Source organism: Rhinopithecus roxellana, chromosome 7 (genome assembly GCF_007565055.1).
Source record: "Rhinopithecus roxellana isolate Shanxi Qingling chromosome 7, ASM756505v1, whole genome shotgun sequence".
Classification (NCBI taxonomy): Eukaryota; Metazoa; Chordata; class Mammalia; order Primates; family Cercopithecidae; genus Rhinopithecus; species Rhinopithecus roxellana.
In genome coordinates, this window is record NC_044555.1 from 95,426,928 (window position 1) to 95,452,886 (window position 25,959).

A 25,959-nucleotide genomic window follows, 5' to 3' on the forward strand; every position below is an offset into this window, starting at 1 on the left:
CCAGGGAATTCAAATTTGCTTTCTCATGTTTAGGAAGAAACGTTGTTTGCAACACGGGTAACTCAAGCCTTCTGAAGTCCAAGGGAGAGGTTTAAGTGCTTAAAAATAGGGCTGTTTGCTTCCCTGCAGCTAGCTGCTCTGGGGGCAAGAGCAAAGTCAGAAGTGAGGGACACTAATTAACGGCTCACTAGGCTCTGATGGGTATTTAACACTTTTCCTCCCCTCCCTCCACCCTCGGGTGTTTCCCTGACTGGCGACTAACCTTTTCACTTCTTGTACCCAGCCCACGCACTCTTTAAATTTTGTCTCTAGTTTAATACTTTGGCTCTTCGAAAATCCAGCTTCCATCAAAGTGTTTAGCGCCTCAGTGAAGTTCTTCCCCTTTGCTCTTTCCTTAAGCAACATGAACCTACCCCCACCTCAGGTCATTCAAGCCACTGACCTGCTTTTCCTTTTAGACATCCTTTTTACAAGTGAAATGCTAAGGTAACATACCAAGAAGAGTGAGGTAAAGTCTCAGGCTTCAGGTCTTTTGCGTCTTTGTTGTTGTTGTTGTTGTTTTTTCTAAGTTATAGGTTTTTTGTTTGTTTACTTTTTTTTAACCCACCAAGGCACCTGAACAAATTGAGAATTTGCCCATCACCTATTCAAAGGAAAATACTCCTTTTTCAAAGGAGAATCAGTGTTCCAGTTTAAAGGAAAGTGGGGGAGGATGTACATGTGAAATGGCAGCAAAAAGCTCTATTCAGTTTTAGGAATGTAGAATTCAAACCTCAGTATATCTCTTAGAAAAGTGTCTGGGTAGTCCACCCACTGTCCTATTGGGGATGAGGGACAGATGTTAAAAAATGAATGGCTTTGTGAGAGAAAATGTTCTGCAGCCTGAAGCCCATCATTTTTAATTTGATATAACCTCTAAAGAATAAGTGTGTGACAAATTATTTAAATGTATTTGAGTGATTATTATGGATGGTTTTAAAAACTGTTTAATATGAGATCATGGGTTAGGCCTTCACATGGTTGAGTGACTGTCAATTCTTTATAAGCAGCTGCTGTGTTACAGCTTATCTGGGTCCACTTTTAAGTTAGCTGTCTAGCTTCCCTATAACATTTAGCATGCCTCAAATCACATGTCCTCTTTCTATCCTTTGGAAGATGTGTACGTAGTGTATGAAAACTAACTTTCATGTTACTCTGAGCACATCATAATTATAATAGCAAGTTTGCTGAAAAACCATGCATATCAAATATTTTTAATATGCATGCCATAATTTTCTTCCATCAAAGTAGACAAATGATTTTAAAATACTTTTTTGATGCAGAGCATCTTAATGGGGGTAAGCTTTAGCCAGTCAGTAGGGCTACAGACTTGGATAAAACTACAGTTGTGCTGTTGAAAATAGTTCATTTTAAAAACATCTCCTTGTTGCCCTCTGTTTATGGCATCTGGCCCAGGGACAAATATTTTGTAGATGTTTGATTAAATATATATATATATATTTTGATGTTACTTTTAACAAATTTGCATCAGATGACAACTATACAGGTATGTATAGCAACACTACACATCAATTTATATTAAATCAATTTATGTTAACAATGAGATTTCTTTTTATTGACAAAACTTGAGAGCAAGCTTGTTTTCTTGGATTCTTAAACTAATGAGTATTCATGAAGTCATACAGCTCTTTCCCTTTTCCTCCTATATAATTTTTAAAGAACATTTTACATCCCCTTTTCCTATCATTAGGATATTGTGCCTCTATTAAAACTAAGGGTTTGTTTTTCCTGGTTCATACATAAATATTTTAATAGGCTCAAAAATATGAATGATATTTGCTCTCCATACTAGTGCTGGAGATATTGGTGACCATTTCCAGAATAAAACTGGATGGTGGTAGGGCTAGTCGTTGACTGGAGTAGTCTAGTATTGGGGTTTTTATATCAAAAGTGTTGCTATTTAAAGTGCTTTGCTCTTTTATAGATAAATGATTTCTTTATCTCTGAAATCATGCCAAATTGGTACATCACAAATATGTGGAAGATTTTTTTTTTTTAGGTAGAGCATTCATTAGGTGGAATAAAGTAACTTCTATGCCAAAAGGTTAGTAATAAGAGAAGACAGTTTTAAGTTGGAAATATAATTTCTAGTGATGGAAATAACATTTTTATGTGAAGGTAATTATACCTGTACTGATTCACTGTCAGTGGGATATGCACTTAGATTTGTGGATGTGGGTAATATGTAAAATTATGTTAGTTCTATTTTACGTAGTTAGTAAGTTGTTTTCTGTGAAGTAGATTGGATATTTTTCTTTAGTTTAAACATACTGTCTTCCTTGTGACCAGCGGCACAAATTTATCAAGGGTAGGAGTGTTGTTTGTAGCCATGAAACACTTCATACTCTATGAAGTATATTGCTCCATAGGAAAAATTTGTCATAATCGTCATTATTATTATAGATAGCATAATGAGTATTTACTAGGTGCCAGGCACTGTGCTAATATACTACACATTATCATATTTAATCTTCAGAATAGACTTATGAGACATATACTATTATTATCCCCACTTTACAGATGAGAAAACTACAAATTACAGACATTGAATACATTCCCAGAAAGCCAGTCACGTAGGTAGTAACTTGTGAAGCTGGAAAATTTGAATCCAGGCAGTTTGACTCTAGAATCTTTGCTCTTAATGACTGTCCTATACTGCCTACTTTGTATGTGGTCTGTAGAGATTTACTGGTATGTAAAGTATTTGGATCTCTGCCGTTTTTTTTGGACACAAGAGGTGACATGGAAATGATAATGGAGGTTACATGTCTTCCTGCTGATGTTAGGAGAAGCAGCATGGTGTAATGGAAATAGCTTTGGGCCTAGAATGAAAAGATCAGAGTTTGACCTCTGTATCTGTGTATATAGAATGAGATTATTTAAAAGCAATCTAAAAGTAAATGCTGTTGAAGGTTTTATGATTTTATGTAATCACAATATGTAAACATTTCAACTTATATAACTACTATAATTTGTGACAGATGATTTGTTTTGAAGGAAGATTTGCCTTATGATTATTTAATTACTCAGTTACTGCATTAATTTTAAATACACCAAGCTTTTCAGGAGCATGTCTATTGTGAAACAACCGGATATGTGTATATGGTAACACACTTTACTTAACATGGTTAATTTAGTTTTGTTCTTTTTTTGTACTAATTTGCCTACCTATCATATCCAATTTTATTCACTAACTATATATATATGTGTGTGTTTAGTCTTATGCATATATCTATGTATGTATCTGTCCCGTGGCAGTGTAAGAGTTTGTATTTTTTCCTGTGTTTTTATTTACCTTTTGATGTTTGTACATGTAAGGCATGAGACTCTTTACATCCCTGAAAGCTTGGTTAAGATGGTGTCTGCTAGGTTTATTCACTATAAAGTCACTATTTTTTCTTTTGTAATTACAAAGTGAGACTATGCAGGGCAATATTGTGAGACAGCGTAAGTATCCTGTTTCTCATTGTATATTTGCCCACTAATTTTAGCATATGTTGATGATTCTGGCTTGAATAAATTATTGTTGTGACATTTGCCAGACATTGATTTCAATTTTCAACATTTTCACATTTATTAATTGATTGAATTATACTGTAATAAAAAACTTTCTCTTCTCTACTCTTTTTTTTTTTTTTTTTGAGACGGAGTCTTGCTCTGTCGTCCAGGCCGGAGTGCAGTGGCCAGATCTCAGCTCACTGCAAGCTCTGCCTCCCGGGTTTACGCCATTCTCCTGCCTCAGCCTCCCGAGCAGCTGGGACTACAGGCGCGCGCCACCTCACCCGGTTAGTTTTTTGTATTTTTTAGTAGAGACGGGGTTTCACCGTGTTAGCCAGGATGGTCTCGATCTCCTGACCTCGTGATCCGCCCGTCTCGGCCTCCCAAAGTGCTGGGATTACAGTCGTGAGCCACCGCGCCCGGCCCTCTTCTCTACTCTTAATGTATATATTTATTTACTCAGCTGTTTATAGTAGTATGGACTTAATTAACATTTGTTTTATTCTATAGGTTGTAATGAATTATGCTCTTACTACTTTTTGTTTTTGCTGAAACCCAGATTTGGCCAACAGGAGCCCCTTCAAATTGGCTCCTGTGTTGTTTCAACATGTCTCCATCATTTTTTAAGCACCCTCTTATTTTCTGGCACCACAGATGTTCCAGATTCTATTGTTTTTTTTTTTTTTTTTTTTTTTTTTTTTTTGAGATGGAATCTCGCTCTGTCACCCAGGCTGGAGTGCAGTGGTGCGATGATCTCGGCTCATTGCAAGCTCCGCCTCCCGTGTTTATGTCATTCTCCTTCCTCAGCCTCCCAAATAGCTGGGCCTACAGGCGCCCGCCACCACGCCCAGCTAATTTTTTGTATTTTTAGTAGAGACAGGGTTTCACCATGTTAGCCAGGATGGTCTCGAACTCCTGACCTCATGATCTGCCCGCCTTGGCCTCCCAAAGTGCTGGCATTACAGGTGTGAGCCACTTTACCCCGCCTCCAGACTCATTTTTTAATTTCCTTGCTCCAACTCTGGAATCAGGATCTTTCCGCCAAGGAGCTCTGATTCTTTTTATTGGAGAATGGTATGTAGAAACCAAGATCTGGGTGCTTGGCATGCTTATTGCTACTGAGATGTCATTGCTTCTAGGCCCTGTCAACGGGCAGAACTAGGAAATATATGTATATATGCACACATGCCTGTTTCTATATCAATTTCTTGAAGTCCCTCTTTATATATGTTGAAATCATGGATTCATAATGATACCTCTGATTCCAGTACAAGACCCTAGAATAGATATACGTAAAATCTCATTCTCTTCTGGTATTTCTCCTCACACGTTTTGTGGACTTTGTAGAGGTCTTATACAGAGTCTTCAAGAGGTTGGCCTCTGAAGTCAGACCTGGAATCTAACTGGTAGATGTGTAACTTTTAGCAAAATAGTAATCTTTGAGCCTTAATTTCCTCTTTGAAAAAAAGGGAAGCAGTAGCACCTATCTCACATATTTTTTTTTGAGGATAAAATGAGAAAAGTTATGTAAAACATATAGTATGTGACACCATAGTAAATGTTAAATCAATTTTAGATTTCATTATTGTCATTATATTTATTGACTTAGCATTTCTTACTACATCAACACTCAAATCCCCTGCATGATTTTCAAGGCCTATCATGATCTTTTCCCTTATCCAACCTTATTTTTCATTACATTTTACAATATACTCCCTCCAGTCTAGCCTAGGTAAGCTTTCCTACAATCCCGTGAGCACTGCATGCACATTTTGGCCCTCCATCTTGATTAGAATTTTGTGGATCCAAGTCTTTGCTCAATTCCAGCGTAATGTTTACATTTATTCAGCAGATATTTATTCAGCAACTTCTAAGTACTCAAAAAATCTATTTATGTTGTTTTATTTCTGCTCATGGAGGTGTACTGCGTACAAAATCATTTTGTGCTAGACACTATGGCTAAAACAAGATAAGACAAGGTTCTTCCCTTCATGGTGTTTGCATACTGGTGAGAATAGATAAATAGTCCTGTGAAACTTTCTCTTACTATAGTATCAAATACTGATGGTGCCCTTCTTTGAACATTTGTAATATTTAGCCTCTTTCGTATTTGCATATATTTGGTCTCACAGGCATTTTGTTTTATGACATTTTATCTGTTCTTTCTATTAGATTAAAGGCCCTTTTGAAGCAATAACTGTATATTTGTTCATTCATTCAACCAATTCGTATGTTGATTTTATATGCTAACAAAAGTAATAGCTACTCAATGTTGGAAACTTGAAAAACATAAAGAAAATAAAAATATGTCCACAGTTCTACCAGCAGGCCAGAATTGTGCTGGCTGAGCACAGAATAATAGTGTGTGTTTTGATTATTGTTGTTTTTATTATTTTCTTTCCTGTGTATATAATCTGTTTTTTAAAATAAGTTTGGCATAGAACAATGACTAGTAAGAGTAAAGTTTTTGAATTGTAAATGATATGTTAAGGTTTGGTCGTGAATCGTGAAACTCTAAGCACAATTCATGTTTCAATTGCTATGGTAAAGTTTTCATTTCATGAAGACACTGAATTTTTAAAATACTAAAAAACCTGATTAAGTAAGCACTTGCTAATAACTAAAAAAATAAAAATAAATAAATTGGTTAAAATAAAAAAGTAAGTTAGGATTATTCTACGTATAGTTTTATTTCTTACCGTTTGATCACTTATCAAGCACTTTCCCATGTTAACATTCTTAGTTTTAAAACGTTATTTTAAAATGATTACATACAACTTGTATTTATACACACCCCAATTTATTTACCTGTTCATTTTTGTAGAATATATTTTAAAATATCAAGATTTTTTAGCCATTGTAAAAAGTGCTGCCATGAACGTTTCTTATTCCGTATTTTTATTATTTTATTGCTACAGCCTCCTTCACGGGGAATTAGTGGGTTAAACACTATAAGTATTTTTCAAGTCTTTGATACATACAGTCGACCCTGATACTTAAAAAGGTTATATCAACAGATAAATTATGGTAACTTTTTTAGTGGTTACTATGTTATATCCTGTTAGATAGCTAATGTTATTTCCACTTTTATATGCAAGGAATCAGAAGCCCACATGGGTTAAATAACTTGCCAAAGGCCATGCAGTTGATACATGATTGGGCCAAGATTTAAACCAAGGCTCTAGAACCTGCTCATGAGATTCTCCTCAATCCCTATTTCATACATAGTAGATAATAGAGAAAAGTAAAGTCATGATAAAAAGTTGAATAATTCTCATTGCCCTTTCTGTAAACCCTTCTGTGACTGGTCACTTGAGATGATTCTAAAGAAAGAATCTCCATTGACTCATCTTTTAATGAGTCTTTACCATAACTGCCTAGGCCGTTCATCCTTAAGGGCTTAAATTTTAATTTTGTGAACCATATATCCTCCTACTTTTCTCCCCTGAGCAGAAGGTGGAACTTGCCCTCCACAAATACCTCTCCCACTGATCTCTTCCTAGCTATAACAATGGTATAACATACTCAAATTTGTTGACATTCTCTCTCCCCCAGAAGAGTTTTGTGAATATGCATCTGAAATAAGAGCCCCTTCTGACCTCTTTCCCCACCCCTCTCACCAGCCCCTGCACTGTAGCTGCCTTTGAGGCTTACACTTAAATGGCTGTGTCTTTACCTAGTACTGTCCTTAACTTTCCTCTCTCCCTTAGTGATATTCCAGAAACTTCCCTTCATTAATTCTTAATCTGTTTTTCCCACTTTGGGGTGATAATATCACAGCCTCAATTTCCTCTTTTTAGAAAATTAAACTGGTTAGTACATATGGAATGTGAGGTCCCCCACCCATTTTGTACCACTCCCAATTTGTAGCACACCCACTTTACCTTCTCACCACGTTTCCTCAATAGCTAAATGTATTCATTGCCTGTTTGCCAGCCCTATAGCTTTCACAATTCAAATGTATTTCTCTGCAAAGTCACAAATTGTTATGCATTATGATTTTTCCAGGTGGCATTTGAATAGCTGAACTTTAAGCTCCTGAGTGATAGGGATCTGCTCTTGCCAAATTACTTTCCAGAATGGTTTTACCAATTATACTCCTATCAGTAGTGTATAAGAGTGCCTGTGAGACAGACTTAATTTTTCTTTCCTATCTACTACGGTGACTATGGAATTGATGCTCAATTGATTGCCAGTTGGTTGGCTGATTTGGTGTTAGCCTCTAATGATTTTCTTTTTAAAATGTAATCATTCCATCATCTCATCCCCTTGTGATGATAGCAGCCACGGAACAGAAGTAATTTTTGAAAATGTATTCTTTCTAATTAACATTATAAATGAACCACCCAGACACTTAGCTAAATCTTTATTATAAAGATTTGTTTTTAAATAGCAGTAATTCTTGAGGATTTTAGAGAAACATCTTCAGTGTGATATGTGATACATAGGCTCCTTTCATTTTAACAAACCAGATTCTCATTTTATGCATCAGTGCTTGAATTTATTTACCTTCATAGTCTGTCCAGGTTCACCTGTACTTTGTTCCTTTAGCAGATCTGCTGGCCTTTAACCAAAAGGGCAGTCTATGATGGTACTTGCTACCCTCTTGAAATGGGAACCTTAAATCCCTTGTTATTCATTAATTAAAGACAGTCAAAGGCAAATGTTATAAAAGAAACAGCCTTTTGCTAAATTTAATTTTTAACTTTTTTTATTTTAATGAATCTGATGTGTAAATGTCAGATACTAACTTGTAGAGAATGTAAGTACCATTTACAAGCAAGTTCTATTTTGGTTAATGGAATGGTGTTTTTGACAGTTAGTAATAAAATAAGACTTCAAGAAATTCTGTTAAGGAATTTGTATCATGCCATAATTCAGTCAAATAATATTTTTCCTGTATATAGGAGAACTGGCTGGTTTGCTTTCATAATTTCTTACAGTATATATGACATTAATTGAGTACTGAAAGAAATATGGAACTTTGAGAGGGGGAGTGGTATTAAGAGTGGGACATGACTGAAAAATTGTTTAGTGTATTCTTTATTTACAAGCCCTCCAGAACTTTGCTAAAGGAGGACTGGTCCTTCTCTGTCCATATTCTCATAATTTAATTGATGTAGTAAAATGTTTCTGTATGTGGAAGATAGGCATGGTGGTGTCTGTTTATATTAGATAGGTTGTTTTTCTTGCAAGTGCTAAAAAACACTATCTGTCTTAAAGAATAAAGACAATTTTTAGCTCACATAACAAGAAGTTTGGAGGTTGATTATTTCCAAAGTTAATTAATTCAGCCAAATAATGACACTATTAAGGACCAAAGTTTTTTCCATTTTTTTGTACTGTCATACTCTGCCTATCAACTTGCCCTCTAATATTAGTGCCCCTCATACTCTGAAGATGGCTGCTGCAGTTCCAGGTATCACATACAAACACTGCAATGCCCCGCAGAAAGAGAGTATGAACTATTCATGTGTATCTCTTCTTACTAGCAATGAAAACCTTCTAAGGAGTCCCACAGCACCACCCTGAAAGCACCTCTTATTTATCATTGGTTGAAATTGTGTTATATGTATATGCTTACATCAGTACATTGGCAAGTGGAATAGGGCCATAAACGTAGAGTTAGTCCAGTCACTTACACAACCGCCTCTCCCTGCCCCTCGTCTGGCCAAAACACATTGCTACCTAGAAAAGTTGGAGGGTGGAAATTTGCTCAATAAACTCATGGTGTTTTGGGGGGACGGAAGAAACGGTTTCTGTTTCACAACTTCATGAGTTTGTCCTCAAGAGCAGTTGATACAAAAGATTCGTAAGAAATTGGTGTATTTGTTAAATGTAAGATGTATTACTTATCTAGGGAAATGAATGTTTTGTAGAGTTCTACAAATGAAAGTTGTTGACTGTTCATAGGCATTTTAGAGTTGGAGGGACATTAGTGATCTTTTAGGTCAGTAGTTCTCAAACTGTGGTCTGTGGACCCTTAGGTTCCTGAAATCCTGTTAGAGAACATGAGGAATATTTTAACAGTAATATTATATTAGTTTGTTTGGACTGACATAAAAAAATACCTCAGGCTGGGTGGCATGCAAACAACAAATTATATCTCATTGTTCTGAAAGCTGAGAAGCCTAAGATCAAGGCAGATCAAACCTAAGATTCAGTATCTGGTGAGGGCCCTGTTTCTGGTGCATAGGTGGTATCTCACATGGTGAAAGGGGAAAGGGTTTTTTTCTCTGGAGCATCTTTTACAAGGGCACTAATCTCAATGAGGGCTTCACCCCATGGCATAATCATCTCCCAAAGGCCCCACCTCCTAATGCCATCACTTTGAGGATTAAAATTTTAAAACATAAGAATTTTTTTGGAGGGGACGCAAATATGTATCATAGCAAATATGAAGAATGTTTACTTTTCTCACTATGTTGACATTTGCACTGATCATGAGTAAAATTACTGTTGCAGTGTACCACATTTTCTTAGTAGTTGCATTCCTCATACTCTCGGGGGGAAAAAGCCAGTTTTACTTCAGAACGTCTCCAATGTAGCATTAATTTGTGTTAATTGAATTTTGACCCTTGAGTGTATGTCTTTTTAATGTTACATATGACAAAATGGGAAGTATACACAAAGCACTTATGTACGCTGAAGTAAGATAGTTGTTTCTAGGAAAAGCACTTGTGCAGTTGTTCGAGTTGCTAGCTGAACCAGTTGATTTTTGCATGGAACGCTTTTTGTTGTTTGTTTTAGAGACAGAGTCTTGCTGTGTTGCCCCAGCTGGTCTTGAACTCCTGTCCTCAAGAGGTCCTCCCGCTTTGGCCCCCTAAAGAGCTGGGATTACAGGCATGAGCCACTAAACCCAGCCAAAATTCATTTTTACTTGAAAAACAAAGGAGACAAACTCTGGTTATTTGTACTTGGGTATTTGGCAGGCATTTTCTTGAAAATGAGTACAGTCAACACCCATCAGTCTGCTGTATTCAGGAGACCCATCTCACATGCAGAGACATACATAGGCTCAAAATAAAGAGATGGAGGAAGATCTACCAAGCAAATGGAGAACAAAAAAAAGCAGGGGTTGCAATCCTAGTCTCTGATAAAACAGACTTTAAACCATCAAAGATCAAAAGAGACAAAGAAGGCCATTACATAATGGTAAAGGGATCAATTCAACAGGAAGAGCTAACTATCCTAAATATATATGCACCCAATACAGGAGCACCCAGATTCATAAAGCAAGTCCTTAGAGACTTACAAAGAGACTTAGACTCCCATACAATAATAATGGGAGACTTCAACACTCCGCTGTCAACATTAGACAGATCAACGAGACAGAAAGTTAACAAGGATATGCAGGAATTGAACTCATCTCTGCACCAAGCGGACCTAATAGACATCTATAGAACTCTCCACCCCAAATCAACAGAATATACATTCTTCTCAGCACCACATCACACTTACTCCAAAATTGACCCCATAATTGGAAGTAAAGCACTCCTTAGCAAATGTAAAAGAACAGAAATTATAACAAACTGTCTCTCAGACCACAGTGCAATCAAACTAGAACTCAGGACTAAGAAACTCAATCAAAACCGCTCAACTACATGGAAACTGAACAACCTGCTCCTAAATGACTACTGGGTACATAACGAAATGAAGACAGAAATAAAGATGTTCTTTGAAACCAATGAGAACAAAGATACAACATACCACAATCTCTGGGACACATTTAAAGCAGTGTGTAGAGGGAAATTTATAGCACTAAATGCCCACAAGAGAAAGCAGGAAAGATCTAAAATTGACACTCTAACATCACAATTAAAAGAACTGGAGAAGCAAGAGCAAACACATTCAAAAGCTAGCAGAAGGCAAGAAATAACTAAGGTCAGAGCAGAACTGAAGGAGATAGAGACACCAAAAACCCTCCAAAAAATCAATGAATCCAGGAGTTCGTTCTTTGAAAAAATCAACAAAATTGACAGACCGCTAGCAAGACTAACAAAGAAGAAAAGAGAGAAGAATCAAATAGACGCAATAAAAAATGATAAAGGGGATATCACCACGGACCCCACAGAAATACAAACTACCATCAGAGAATACTATAAACATCTCTACGCAAATCAACTAGAAAATCTAGAAGAAATGGATAATTTCCTGGACACTTACACTCTTCCAAGACTAAACCAGGAAGAAGTTGAATCCCTGAATACAGCAATAGCAGGCTCTGAAATTGAGGCAATAATTAATAGCCTACCAACCAAAAAAAGTCCAGGACCAGATGGATTCACAGCTGAATTCTACCAGAGGTACAAGGAGGAGCTGGTACCATTCCTTCTGAAACGATTCCAATCAATTGAAAAAGAGGGAATCCTCCCTAACTCATTTTATGAGGCCAACATCATCCTGATACCAAAGCCTGGCAGAGACACAACAAAAAAAGAGAATTTTAGACCAATATCCCTGATGAACATTGATGAAAAATCCTCAATAAAATACTGGCAAACCGGATTCAGCAGCACATCAAAAAGTTTATCCACCATGATCAAGTGGGCTTCATCCCTGGGATGCAAGGCTGGTTCAACATTCGCAAATCAATAAACGTAATCCAGCATATAAACAGAACCAAAGTCAAGAACCACATGATTATCTCAATAGATGCAGAAAAGGCTTTTGACAAAATTCAACAGCCCTTCATGCTAAAAACGCTCAATAAATTCAGTGTTGATGGAACGTACCTCAAAATAATAAGAGCTATTTATGACAAACCCACAGCCAATATCATACTGAATGGGCAAAAACTGGAAAAATTCCCTTTGAAAATTGGCACAAGACAGGGATGCCCTCTCTCACCACTCCTATTCAACATAGTGTTGGAAGTTCTGGCTAGGGCTATCAGGCAAGAGAAAGAAATCAAGGGTATCCAGTTAGGAAAAGAAGAAGTCAAATTGTCCCTGTTTGCAGATGACATGATTGTATATTTAGAAAACCCCATTGTCTCAGCCCCAAATCTCCTTAAGCTGATAAGCAACTTCAGCAAAGTCTCAGGATACAAAATTAATGTGCAAAAATCACAAGCATTCTTATACACCAGTAACAGACAAACAGAGAGCCAAATCATGAATGAACTCCCATTCACAATTGCTTCAAAGAGAATAAAATACCTAGGAATCCAACTTACAAGGGATGTGAAGGAGGTCTTCGAGGAGAACTACAAACCACTGCTCAGTGAAATAAAAGAGGACACTAACAAATGGAAAAACATACCATGCTCATGGATAGGAAGAATCAATATCGTGAAAATGGCCATACTGCCCAAGGTTATTTATAGATTCAATGCCATCCCCATCAAGCTACCAATGAGTTTCTTCAGAGAATTGGAAAAAACCGCTTTAAAGTTCATATGGAACCAAAAAAGGGCCCGCATTGCCAAGACAATCCTAAGTCATAAGAACAAAGCTGGAGGCATCACGCTACCTGACTTCAAACTATACTACAAGGCTACAGTAACCAACACAGCATGGTACTGGTACCAAAACAGAGATATACACCAATGGAACAGAACAGAGTCCTCCGAAATAATACCACACATCTACAGCCATCTGATCTTTGACAAACCTGAGAGAAACAAGAAATGGGGAAAGCATTCCCTATTTAATAAATGGTGCTGGGAAAATTGGCTAGCCATAAGTAGAAAGCTGAAACTGGATCCTTTCCTTACTCCTTATACGAAGATTAATTCAAGATGGATTAGAGACTTAAATGTTAGACCTAATACCATAAAAACCCTAGAAGAAAACCTAGGTAGTACCATTCAGGACATAGGCATGGGCAAGGACTTCATGTCTAAAACACCAAAAGCAACGGCAGCAAAAGCCAAAATTGACAAATGGGATCTAATTAAACTAAAGAGCTTCTGCACAGCAAAAGAAACTACCATCAGAGTGAACAGGCAACCTACAGAATGGGAGAAAATTTTTGCAATCTACTCATCTGACAAAGGGCTAATATCCAGAATCTACAAAGAACTCAAACAAATATACAAGAAAAAATGAACAACCCCATCAAAAAGTGGGGAAAGGATATGAACAGACATTTCTCAAAAGAAGACATTCATACAGCCAACAGACACATGAAAAAATGCTCATCATCACTGGCCATCAGAGAGATGCAAATCAAAACCATAATGAGATACCATCTCACACCAGTTAGAATGGCAATCATTAAAAAGTCAGGAAACAACAGGTGCTGGAGAGGATGTGGAGAAATAGGAACACTTTTACACTGTTGGTGGGATTGTAAACTAGTTCAACCATTATGGAAAACAGTATGGCGATTCCTCAAGGAGCTAGAACTAGATGTACCATATGACCCAGCCATCCCACTACTGGGTATCTACCCAAAGGATTACAAGTCATGCTGCTATAAAGACACATGCACACGTATGTTTATTGCGGCACTATTCGCAATGGCAAAGACTTGGAATCAACCCAAATGTCCATCTGTGACAGACTGGATTAAGAAAATGTGGCACATATACACCATGGAATATTATGCAGCCACAAAAAAGGATGAGTTTGCGTCCTTTGTAGGGACATGGATGCAGCTGAAAACCATCATTCTCAGCAAACTGTCGCAAGAACAGAAAACCAAACACTGCATGTTCTCACTCATAGGTGTGAACTGAACAATGACATCACTTGGACTCGGGAAGGGGAACATCACACGTCGGGGCCTATCAAGGGGAGGGGGGAGGGGGGAAGGATTGCATTGGGAGTTATATCTGATATAAATGACGAATTGATGGGTGCTGAGGAGTTGATGGGTGCAGCACACCAACATGGGACAAGTATACATATGTAACAAACCTGCACGTTATGCACATGTACCCTAGAACTTAAAGTATAATAAAAAAATAAAAATAAAAAAAAGGAAAATGAGTACAGTGAGCCTATCACTTCAAGGAAAACTACTGGCAGTATTTGTGGCCAATGAAAAATTTGAGCTTTTCCAGTAAGAATGAGAATTTTGGAAAACTTGAACCTGACACTATGAGTATGACAGCTTCCCAAATCCCAGACTTTTCTAATGAAGCTGGTAATTATATTAATGTGTATTTTTTATATTGTATAATAGTGTTAACATTTGGAAGGTCTGCGTATGTCAGTGAACTAATGTTTTCCAAATGACTAATACACAGTGTTACGAAATCATGCATAGGTAAAAGATCCATTCAAAGGGCAAGTTAGTTCAATGAGCCAGGCGCGGTGGCTCAAGCCTGTAATCCCAGCACTTTGGGAGGCCGAGACGGGTGGATCACGAGGTCAGGAGATCGAGACCATCCTGGCTAACATGGTGAAACCCTGTCTCTACTAAAAAATACAAAAAACTAGCCGGGCGAAGTGGCGGGCGCCTGTAGTCCCAGCTACTCAGGAGGCTGAGGCAGGAGAATGGCGTAAACCCGGGAGGCGGAGCTTGCAGTGAGCTGAGATCAGGCCACTGGCACTCCAGCCCGGGCAACAGAGCGAGACTCCGCCTCAGAAAAAAAAAAAAAAAAAAAAAGATCAATGAGTTTAATGTAATTGAATACAAAAAGCTAGTTGATAAAGTTTCAGATTCTGCATTACAGCTAACATTATCTTAAAAGGCTATTAGAATACACACTTTTCCAGCTATATAACTATTTGAAACCATATTTTCTTCATATATTTTAACTAAAGCAATGTATTCCAACAGAAGGAATGCCGAAGCAGATAGGAGGATTCAGCTTTTATCAAACCAAAGAAATCTACAAAAAAAAGTAAAATAATCTCTCTTCCCACTATTTTTTTTTGTTTTGGAAAATATAAGTAATTTTCATAAAAATTCATAATATATGTTAACATTTAATGGGTTTATTATCACTTGAAAATGAATTAATAAGTAATTTTAAATATTACTCAGTTTTAATTTTTATATGGTATATGTTGATAGATGTAATCCAAATGATAGGGTCTTCAATACTTTTTAAGACAGTAAAAAGGTCTTGAAAACAAGAAGTTTGAAAACCACTGCTATACAGAGACCAACTCCATCTTTTACATGAAAGTGATTAATGAAAGATGATAACTAGTTATTTAGTTGCAGAGGCAGAGATGGAAGCTGTATTTTCTGAATCTTATTCTCATCCTCTCTCCAGTATACTACATTGGTTTAGGGATTGGTAAATTGATAACACAAAGTGGTAATTTTATTCATTGTGGTAGATACAGTTAAAATACCAAACAGAAAATGTAGATACTAGATTGTACTCATCTTGCCTACCATCTTCAATCCAATTGCCAAGTTAGAAACATTCTTGCTATACAAACCATAGCAGAAGAGACACGCACACACAAAAAATAGCTAAAGTTGCAGTTACTTTTAGGTGCTAAATTGGAAAATTCATGAAACCAGAGTTTTTATCTTACATATCTTTGTATTCACCACAGTGCATGGACTGGTTTCTTGTATATAGTCATCTCTCAGTAAGTAGTTGTTGAATGAATGTTGAATTTGGGGAAGGAGTAGATTTATCTGGATACCACTAAGAGGCAAGACTTAGAATCAATGGGTTAAGTTACTGGAACCCTGGATAGTAATAATTTTCTTGTTTCTTTTCTTTTCTGTTTTTTTTTTTGTTTGTTTTTGAGACGGAATCTTGCTCTGTTGCCCAGGCTGGAGTGCAATGGTGTGATCTCGGCTCACTGCAACCTCCCCCACCAGGTTCAAGTGATTTTCCTGCCTCAGCCTCCTGAGTAGCTGGGATTACAGGCGCCCACCACCCCGTCCAGCTAATGGTTTATTTTTAGTAGAGGCAGGGTTTCACTATGTTGGTCAGGCTGGTCTCGAACTCCTGACCTCAGGTGATCCACCTGCCTCAGCCTCCCAAAGTGCTGGGATTATAGGCGTGAGCCACCACGCCCAGCCAGCAATAATTTTCTAACAATTAATTATTTGCTACTTAGTAATGGAAGTGTCTCATTAGTAATAGGAATGTTCCTTTACTAAAAATGCTCCAATAGAAGGTGGATGCTGCTTTGTCTGCCAACATACCCATGAGGTCCCTTTGGAGTCTAAGATTCTATTTATTCTGGTAATTCGAAGGAAAATACTTTCATATTGTGCTCAAGTCTACTTCTATGATTTTATCGAGATTTTATCCTGTTGCCTAGGCTGGTCTCAAACTCCTGGAGTCAAGGGATCCTCCAACCTCGGCCTCCCAAAGTGCTGAGATTACTGGTGTGAGCCACCACGCCTGACCTACTTCTATGATTTTATAGCAAATTTTAGGTATAATTGACATACAATAAAATGCACATATTTCAAATGTACAATTTGAGTTGTGACATATGTATACACCTGTGAAACCATCACAACATTCAAGATAATGAACATGTAAATTACTCCAAAAGATTTTCATTCCTCTTTGTAATCCCTCCCTTCCTACCCCCATCCTGCATCCCCATATAACCACTGACCTGCTTTCTGTACGGTAGAAAGTTTATTTTCTAGATTTTTATATAAATGCAATTATATGCATACTTTCTTTTTTGACTTATTTCACTTAGCATAATTATTTTGAGATTCATCCATGTCATGGTGTGTGTCCATAGTTTATTATTTTGTTGCACAGTAGAATTCCATTATATTGATACACCACACTGTTGATGGACATTTGGGTTGTTTTTAGTTTGTGGCTATTAAAGTTGCTATGTGCATTTTTTTGCACTTTAAAAGTACTAAATTGAGATATAATTTCCATAAAGTGATATACAGTGATCTTAGGTGAACAGCTCAATTATTACTTAACAATCGTATACACTTTGGTAACTACCAACCAAGTGAAGATGTAGAACATTTCCGTTACCCTGGAAAGCTCCCTCATGCCCACCCAATTTCAGTGTCTTTTGCGTCTTGTCTCAAAAATAGTAAGCCACAAGGTTGTGAAGATATTGTATGTTTTCTTCCATAATCTTTATAGTTTCAGATTCTGTATTTATGTCCATTTTTCTAATATAGATATCCAGTTGTTCCAGTATTGTGTATTGAAAAGAAAAATTCCCTTTTGTTTCATTGAATTACCTTGAGGACTTTATTGAAAATCAATGGAATGTATATATACAGGTGTAGGTTGAAACTTACTAGTCTGTTCTATTCACCTGTTTGTCCATCCTTATGCCAATATCACACTGTATTGACTACTGTGGCATTACTTTGGTAGCATAAGTCCTTTACATTTCTTCTTCTTCAGGATTGTGTTAGCTATTGTATTGGTTATGTACTCCATATAAACTTTACATTAATCTTGCCAAATTTTGCTTTAAAACCTTTTGAGATTTTGATAGAAATTGTAACAATTCTGTAGATCAATTTAGGAACAATTGAAATCTTAAAATTACTATTTTTTTCAACCTATAAGCAGCGTAGACCTCTCCATTAATTTAGATATTCTTTAATTACTTTCATCATAGAGGTCATGCACATCATTTGTTAAATTTCTTCCTATATGAATAATTCTATTCTAAATGGTATCATTTTTAAAATTTTATTTTTAGTTACTTGTTGCTAAGATGTAGAGATGTGATTCATTTATATACTGATCTGTTTATCCAAAGATAAAATGCTAATTATTTTCTTATGATATGATTTACATACTGTAAAATTCACCCATTTTATGCACAGTTCTGTTATTTTTGACAGATGCATACAATAATGTAAATGTAGTCTCTAATCAAAATATAGAACAGCATTTCTAAATTTATTCATTAGTTGTAGTAGTCATGTCAATTTCTTTGGATTTTCTATGTATACAATCATATCATCTGAAAATAAAGAGGGTCGTACTTCTTCCTTTCCATTACCTATGTCTTTTTCTCCTGGCTATCTTATTGCATTGGGTAGGACCTCTAGTACAAATTTAATAGAAGTAGTAAAGAATGACTTTTTTTTTTCGGTGTCTTTTAAGGAAGATACTCAATATTTTGCTATTATATCAGCTGTAGGCTTTCCGTAAACTTTACAGATCGAAGTGGTCCTTTTTCATTTCTATTTGCTGGAAACCTTTTATAAAGTAATGAATGTTAAATTTCATCAAAAAAATAATTTGTATCTCTTTAAACAATCATATTGTCAGGAGCTCAGCTGAGCTGCTAGGTGTCACACACCAAGCCAAAATCAAAATAATAGTCAAGCCTTTTATCACTTACTGTGATTATATAAACAAGAAGCTAAACCGTAGAAAGTGCTGAGGACTCTTCCCACTTCCCAGTTATGTTTTTCCCTATGGTAGATTGGACCAGCACAGGCTTCGGAGGTCTGTGTTTTCTCACTGACAAGGGAGCCCCAAATAAAAGGCTTTGGCAGTGTTAGGGACCCAGGGACTTGGGGGAGGAAAAAGGAAAAGGCTGGGGTGGAAAAGTACCTACTACTGAGTCAGAGTGGAAGGAAGTGTCTTCAACGTTTGCTCCCACTTCCTCTGCTCTGAATATTTATGAACAAGTCTTTGTGTAGACAAATGCTTTCATTTTCCTTGGGTAAATATCAAGGAATGGAATTGCTGGGTTGTATCATTAATCTATTTTTAACTTTACAAGAAACTGCCAAATTGTTTTCCAAAGTGGTTGTACCATTGTACTTTCCACTGAAGTATGAAAGTTGTAGTTGTTCCTCATGCTTACCTGCATTTGATATTGTCACTCTTCTTAATTTTAGTCATTTTGATGTCTTAGTATTGGTATTTTCTTGTCATTTTCTTATAGTCACCTTTTGTTTATATTGAGTAAAATTCACCATCTTTGGTGTACTGTTCTATGAGTTTTGATAAAAGCATAAAACCTTTAACTACTGTCGTAATCAAGACTCAGAATACTTCCATCACCTCAAAATGTTTCGTCACATTGCTATGTAATTAATCTCTCTACTTACCCACAGTTTCTAGCAATCACTCATCTATTTTCTGTTCCTATAATTTTACCTTTTTTTATAAATGTCTTATAGATTGACTCATCCAGTATGTAAAATTTTGAGTCTAGCTTTTTCCTCTTAGCATAATATATTTGAGATCCATCCATCTTATATGCGTCAGTAGTCCATTTCTTATTTGTTTTCTTATAATTGAGTAGGAAGAGCTGTTTGTGCATTCTGCATATAATATATTCATTTCATACATACACGTCATGTGGATATGCTCTGCCATTTGGTGGCTTGTGTTTTTGTTTTCTTAGCTATAATTTTCAGAGAATAAAAGTTTAATTTTGATACAGTCCATTTTATCACCGTTTTGTGGTTACAGCTTTCTGTCCACTTTATAAGAAATCTTTGACTTCCCCAAGGTCACCAAGATTTTCTTTCATATTTGCTTCTAAATGTTTTTATAGTTTTTGCTTTTGATCTGTTTACTTATTTTGTACGTGATGTTTGGTAAGAGTTCTGGTTCAGTTTTTATCCCATGTGTTTAGTTCCAGCACCATTTGTTGAACAGACTATCCCTTCCCCATTAAATTACCTTGATACTTTTGTTTTGTGGGTCTGTTTTATATTCTAGTCTGTTTCACCAATCTCTGTGTCTATCTTTATGCCAATACCACAATGTCTTCATTACTGTACTTTTATGATAAGGTCTGAAATCAGGTAGTATAAGTTCTCCAAATTTGTTATTTTCAAATTTTTGGGTCTCCTCTTTTTCCCCCTCATCCTCCTTCTTTGAATTTCTATATAAATTTTACAGTTAGCTTGGCAATTTGTACAAGTAAAACTCCTGGCGTTTGAATGGGATTGTATTTAATCTCTAGGTCATTTTTGGGAAAAATGATGTCTTAATAGTATTCAGTGTTCTGATAAGTGAACATGGTATATCTTTCCATTTATTAAGATCATCTTTAATTTATCTCAGCAATGTTTTCAGTGTGTAGGTCTTATATGTACTTTATTGAACTCATCCCCTATTCATGTATTTGAATAGTACTATAAATGGTATTGTGTTTTATTTTCCTTAATTTGTTTTTTGTTGGTATATAGAAATACAACCGATTTTTTTTTCTATTAACCTGTACACTGTGGTCTTGCTAAACTGATTATTTTTGGTAGCTCTTTCATGGATTATTTGGAATTAACTACATACATGATTATGCCTTCCGTGAATTAAGATACATTTGCTTCTTTCTTTCTAGTCTTCACGCTCCTTTTTTTCCCCTTATTGTACTAATTACGGCCTATAGGATCACGTTTAATGTAAGCATTAAGACCACAGTTCTTTGCTGCCTTTTCCCAATGTTTGAAAACATATGCTTCACACATTTTGTACAGTTTCCTAGTTGTTTGTAGCAAGAGGGCAAGTCTAGTAGCAATCATTCCAACAAAATCTGCTTTCAGTTTTTTGATATTTATAAATAACAATGATGTGAACATTTTTGAACATGTTTGCACTTCAGATTATTTCATTTGAACAGAGTTCTAAAACTATATATTGTAATCTATATACATATATCTGTATCTATCTCTCTGCCTGCATATTTAAACCTACAGTGTAAGAGCTACCTCAAGAGCAGTGACTATATTTCAAATTTCTATACCTTGCATCATCTAGCAGACAGCCTTTCATTGCATTAATGGAAAGTAAAATCTTTATGATTAATTTTCTCATACCCAGAGTATCTATTTAACTGTAGCATAAAGATATTTCCAATCTTGCCTATAAAGTCTAAAAAGACTGTGATTGTTACCATAGTTTTAATTTCCTATTACTTTATTTTACTTCATTTTAACTGTCTTATTTATCTTTGATAATGTTGTAGGAAACAAGAAATATGTAGGTCTTAACTTTGGCCACTGTTAAAAATATTTAAAAAAATATATATAGTTTGGATTATTTTGAGAAAAGGAAGACATTTTTCCTAACTTTCCCACATTTTGTGTTAACTTTGTAGGATGTTGTTTGAGTAATGACCCTGTAGAAAGTGGCCTTATACATTTTGAGTTCATTTGAGTTCATTTAGTTTCAGGAAGGTTTCTGAAATAGGAAGCATTTATTCAAGCTTTAATATTCCTTCTGAATAGTTTTTCTAGCTAGCTATAAACAAGCCAATTTGCCCTAGCTCTAAGTTTATGTTAATTTTCATTACTTTGTTTCAAAATAAAAGGGCCAATTCCCGTTACATTTTGATTTAAAAAATTAAGCTATACATTTTTCTTAAATGTGGATATGTTAAAGCTTTTCAATGTCTGGGAAAATTAATCACCCTAGGCTGTGGATTTCCTCACCCCCGACTCCCTCCACCCACTAAAGATACTTGATACATGTTGGAAGGAGAGAAATAATAGCTTTTTTCTGCAAGTGCTTATGGTCAGGTGAGTTCCTAGGGGTTTTTTTTTTGTTTGTTTGTTTTGAGACAGAGTTTCGCTCTTGTTGCCCAGGCTGGAGTGCAATGGTGCAGTCTCGGCTCACTGCAACCTCTGCCTCCCGGATTCAAGCGATTCTCCTGCTTCAGCCTCCTGAGTAGATGGGATTACAGGTGCCCACCACCATGCCTGGCTAATTTTTGTATTTTTTTTTTTTTTTTTTTTTTTAGTAGAAATGCGGTTTCACCTTGTTGGCCAGGCTGGTCTCGAACTCCTGACCTCAGGTGATCCACCTGCCTCGGCCTCCCAAAGTGCTGGGATTACAGGAGTGAGACACCGCGTTCGGCCGAGTTCTTAGTCTTTAAATGTTTTAAAATATTTTTATTCATAGTGACTATACTCAAGTTATAGGAATTCTGTTAATAGTGAATAAATTCATTCTTAGCACTAGCCCCTCTCAATTCTATTTGCTTGCTTATCTTTTACAGCCTCTTTAGACATAACATTTTTCTCCACAGTTGCAGCAAAAACTTCTTTCTGTTATAGCGGAAGCTTATTAGACCTTATCACAGCCTTCATCCCTTCATTTGTGTATACTACATAATGGAAAAAAAACAAAAACTAATGTTGTAAATTAACAAGTGAGATCAAACTGAAAAAGGTCACCTTTCTTAAAGGCTGAAAAAGAGGTTCATTTTCTGGGGCCTGGATTTGTTTTGCTGACTAATTTTACCGCCACTTTTGAATTTGCAGATTGACAACCTTTATACTAAAAACATGTATCCGTATCCTAGTAGATTTCGAAACCCATGTTCTCAGTTTTCTCTACTCCATGATACGCAGATATAGAAAAGGAGGCATTTTCCCCCTCACATGGTTAAATGTTATAATTTGAAATTGATAATATGCTCATAAACAAAGGTAGATTCAAAATCAGGTCTTTCTGATTTCCATGAGGCGGTGTAAACATTATATGACTTAGGATATTTTTTAAAATCAGGTTCCAATTTAAGTTGGAAAAAACTGAAAATGTGTAGAGGTAACCATGATTAAATTATTTCAGATTATTATATTTTTCTTAGTTTTCCCTACATATCTACTTCTTCATCTGTTTATTTACTTTATGGTACTTAAAGATTCTATAAAGATATTTTTTTTTGAGTTGGAGTTTTGCTCTTGTGGCCCAGGCTGGATGGCATGATCTCGGCTCACTGGAACCTCCACCTCCTGAGTTCAAGCCATTCTCCTGCCTCAGCCTCCCAAGTAGCTGGGATTACAGGCATGCGCCACCATACCTGGCTAATTTTTTGTATTTTTAGTAGAGATAGGGTTTCACTATGTTGGCCAGGCTGGTCTCGAATTCCTGACCTCAGGTTATCCACCTGCCTTGGCCTCCAAAAGTACTGGGATTACAGGCGTGGGCCACCACACCCATCCTCTATAAAGACTTTTAGTGCGTTTAAACATTAATAGAATGAAAAAGTATTATAAAAGGCAAGAATATAGACATAGGTTCTCATTAAATCATAGTTAATGGAAATGTATACTCATAGCAAAATTAATTATGCTCTTTTTGGGTAGAATATTCTGGAGCCTAAAATTTCTTCTCCTTTTCATACCACTGTCCTTAAAAATGCAACATTAGCTTAAATATGAATTTGTTTATATTCACATTAAACTTCTCTATAATAAATGTTTATTCAAAATTGAAGGAGGATAAAAAATTTAGATTAAGATACATACTAATATTAAATACTAGTGCTGAGATTATGAGTCATTTTTTCTTATATGTATTTTCTCTGTTACCTACACAGAAATAGTAATAGTAAATGCCTATTATTATTACAATAAAATTATTTTAAAATATTTAATATTAGTTTAACATATATTGCAACAGTTTTTGGATTTAAATAATTTAACAACATATTTTACAGTCATAGGGTTATTTTGTTTTATTTTTGTTTGTTTCTTTTTTGAGACAGGATCTCAGTCTGTCACCCAGGCTGGAGTGCAGTGGTATGATCATGGCTCACTGCAGCCTTAACCTTCAGGGCTGAATCAATCCTTCCACCTCAGCCCCCTGCGTAGCTGGGATTACAGGTACACACCCCCATGCCTAGCTAATTTTTGTAGAGACTATGTTTCCCGGGCTGGTCTCTACTACTGGGCTTAAGTGATCCACTGACCTTGGCCTCCCACAGTGCTGGGATTACAGGCCTGAGCCATTGCGTCCCCTCCTATCCTCCCTCTTTTGTAATAAATGTTTTAGGAAGTTTTTAAAGTTTTCTTTTACTTGGCTTTCTTAAAGGAGAACTTCAGTTGCTTTTTTCCAGTAAAAAATTCCAGAGACTGCCAGAGGAAGCCTAATGCCAGTAATAATTCTGTCATTGATGAACATAATGGAGAGGAATCATCTTAATTTCTATGCACTCTTTTTTATATCAAGTGTAACACATATTCTTCTTGTCCTTCCCTCCAAGTGAGTTACAAACAGCTTTTCTCCTTCAGAGTGATTTTAAGAATGCTGGATCCACCTTTTACCTCTCATATTTGGAATGAAATGTGTAATTTATGTATGAAACCTGTAATTTTAATTTAAGGTCTCGTGAAAGTACCAAAAATCTTTAGATAAATTGACACAGAGTTGCTTTAAGATACAAATTCCTTCTTAGTAAAAAAAAGGAAGAATTTTACAACTTTATGTTTTAATTGTTTCTAGTTGAATTCAGAATATTAAAGCTTTGTTGTATATGTAGTAACTCTCTAATAAATACTTCAAGAAAATGTCTTAGTATTTAATTAATTATAAGTACTATAATTTATTCTAAAGCCTTAATAAAATCAAATTTCTATTAGTTTATGCTTTTCTCAATGTTCATTGAAAATATTGAGTCATATTACCTATTACTGCCCCAATCACCAGTCCAGCTTGTAACTTTCCTGAGGAGGAAAACTGAGTAAACCTCAGTGAGTATTTAACAGTTGACTCCATAGCCAAGCTGGAAGACAGGGTGTTGTGGGAGGGAGATACGCTTTTAGGGTTTTATTGAAGAAAGGATGTGGATTTTCTGATTCTGTTTTGAAGATGATATAGGTGAATGCTGCTGGGAGAAATGACAGCAGCATCCCATTAGGCATGTCGTGCCTGTGCCCTTTTAGGATTCTGCATATCTGTTAGTTATTCCTTTGTCAAGTAACAAAGGTGTAACATGGGAAATATATTCCACTTCTCCACATTGTTAGCTTAGTGTAGTACTCTATCCAGCAAATTATTGGAAAGAGCAGAATTTAGAAGTTAGACTAGATTTTATTGCTGGGGTAGAGAGAGAATGCTAAACAGAGTTTATCCTGGACACCAAAGGATGAACAATTGGAAAGATGGACTGCTTTAGCGTTTTGGTGTTATTTTGCAATAGGTGTTATTTTGCAACAGATTCCTCTCTTTTTATTGCAGTATAAAATCCCTTTAATAGCTAGCTCTAACATTACTATGGCAGTATAGTGTAATAATTTAGTTTAGAGTATGGGCATTGATGTCAGACTCGACTTGTATTGAGACTCTTCCACCTACCAATTGGGCTAACATTATTAGCCTAAAGTGTCTTAATGCCTGGCGTAGGGTAAGTGTTCAATAAATAATTTTCCACAGGCTCTGTAGTGTCCTCTTCCAATATAATTTAGTTCAACTTAGGCCTAATAGTTTGTTTTCCTTCCTGATCAGCTTTCTTCATCTCTGGCATTTTACCATAGGAGGGAAAGATGTCTTAGAAACAATTTTTTAGTTTATTTCTAGAGATATTGGCTAGACATCATGTCAGTTATATGCATATACCAATATTTTATATATTAAAAACAAATATAATCCCTAGAATAGCATTGTCTGATTAGAGATAAAATGGTCCCAAAAGAGGATAGAAAAATAGGGAAGTGGGAGTAGTAGTAAAGAGAAAATTAAAACCAATGTGTAAACAAGAAAGCAGGTTTATCTCCAACTAAAGGGAAGAACTATTCAAATTACCTTGTACATTTTTATTTCTTAGGAAGCTT

At 36.0% G+C, this 25,959-nt stretch overlaps 1 protein-coding gene across 3 annotated transcripts in view; it reads left to right on the plus strand.

The window, feature by feature from the left end:
• The window catches only part of COL4A5 (collagen type IV alpha 5 chain), a 298,599-nt gene that overhangs the window by 504 nt on the left and 272,136 nt on the right, over positions 1 to 25,959 (plus strand). The gene's annotated exons all lie outside the window — the stretch shown is intronic.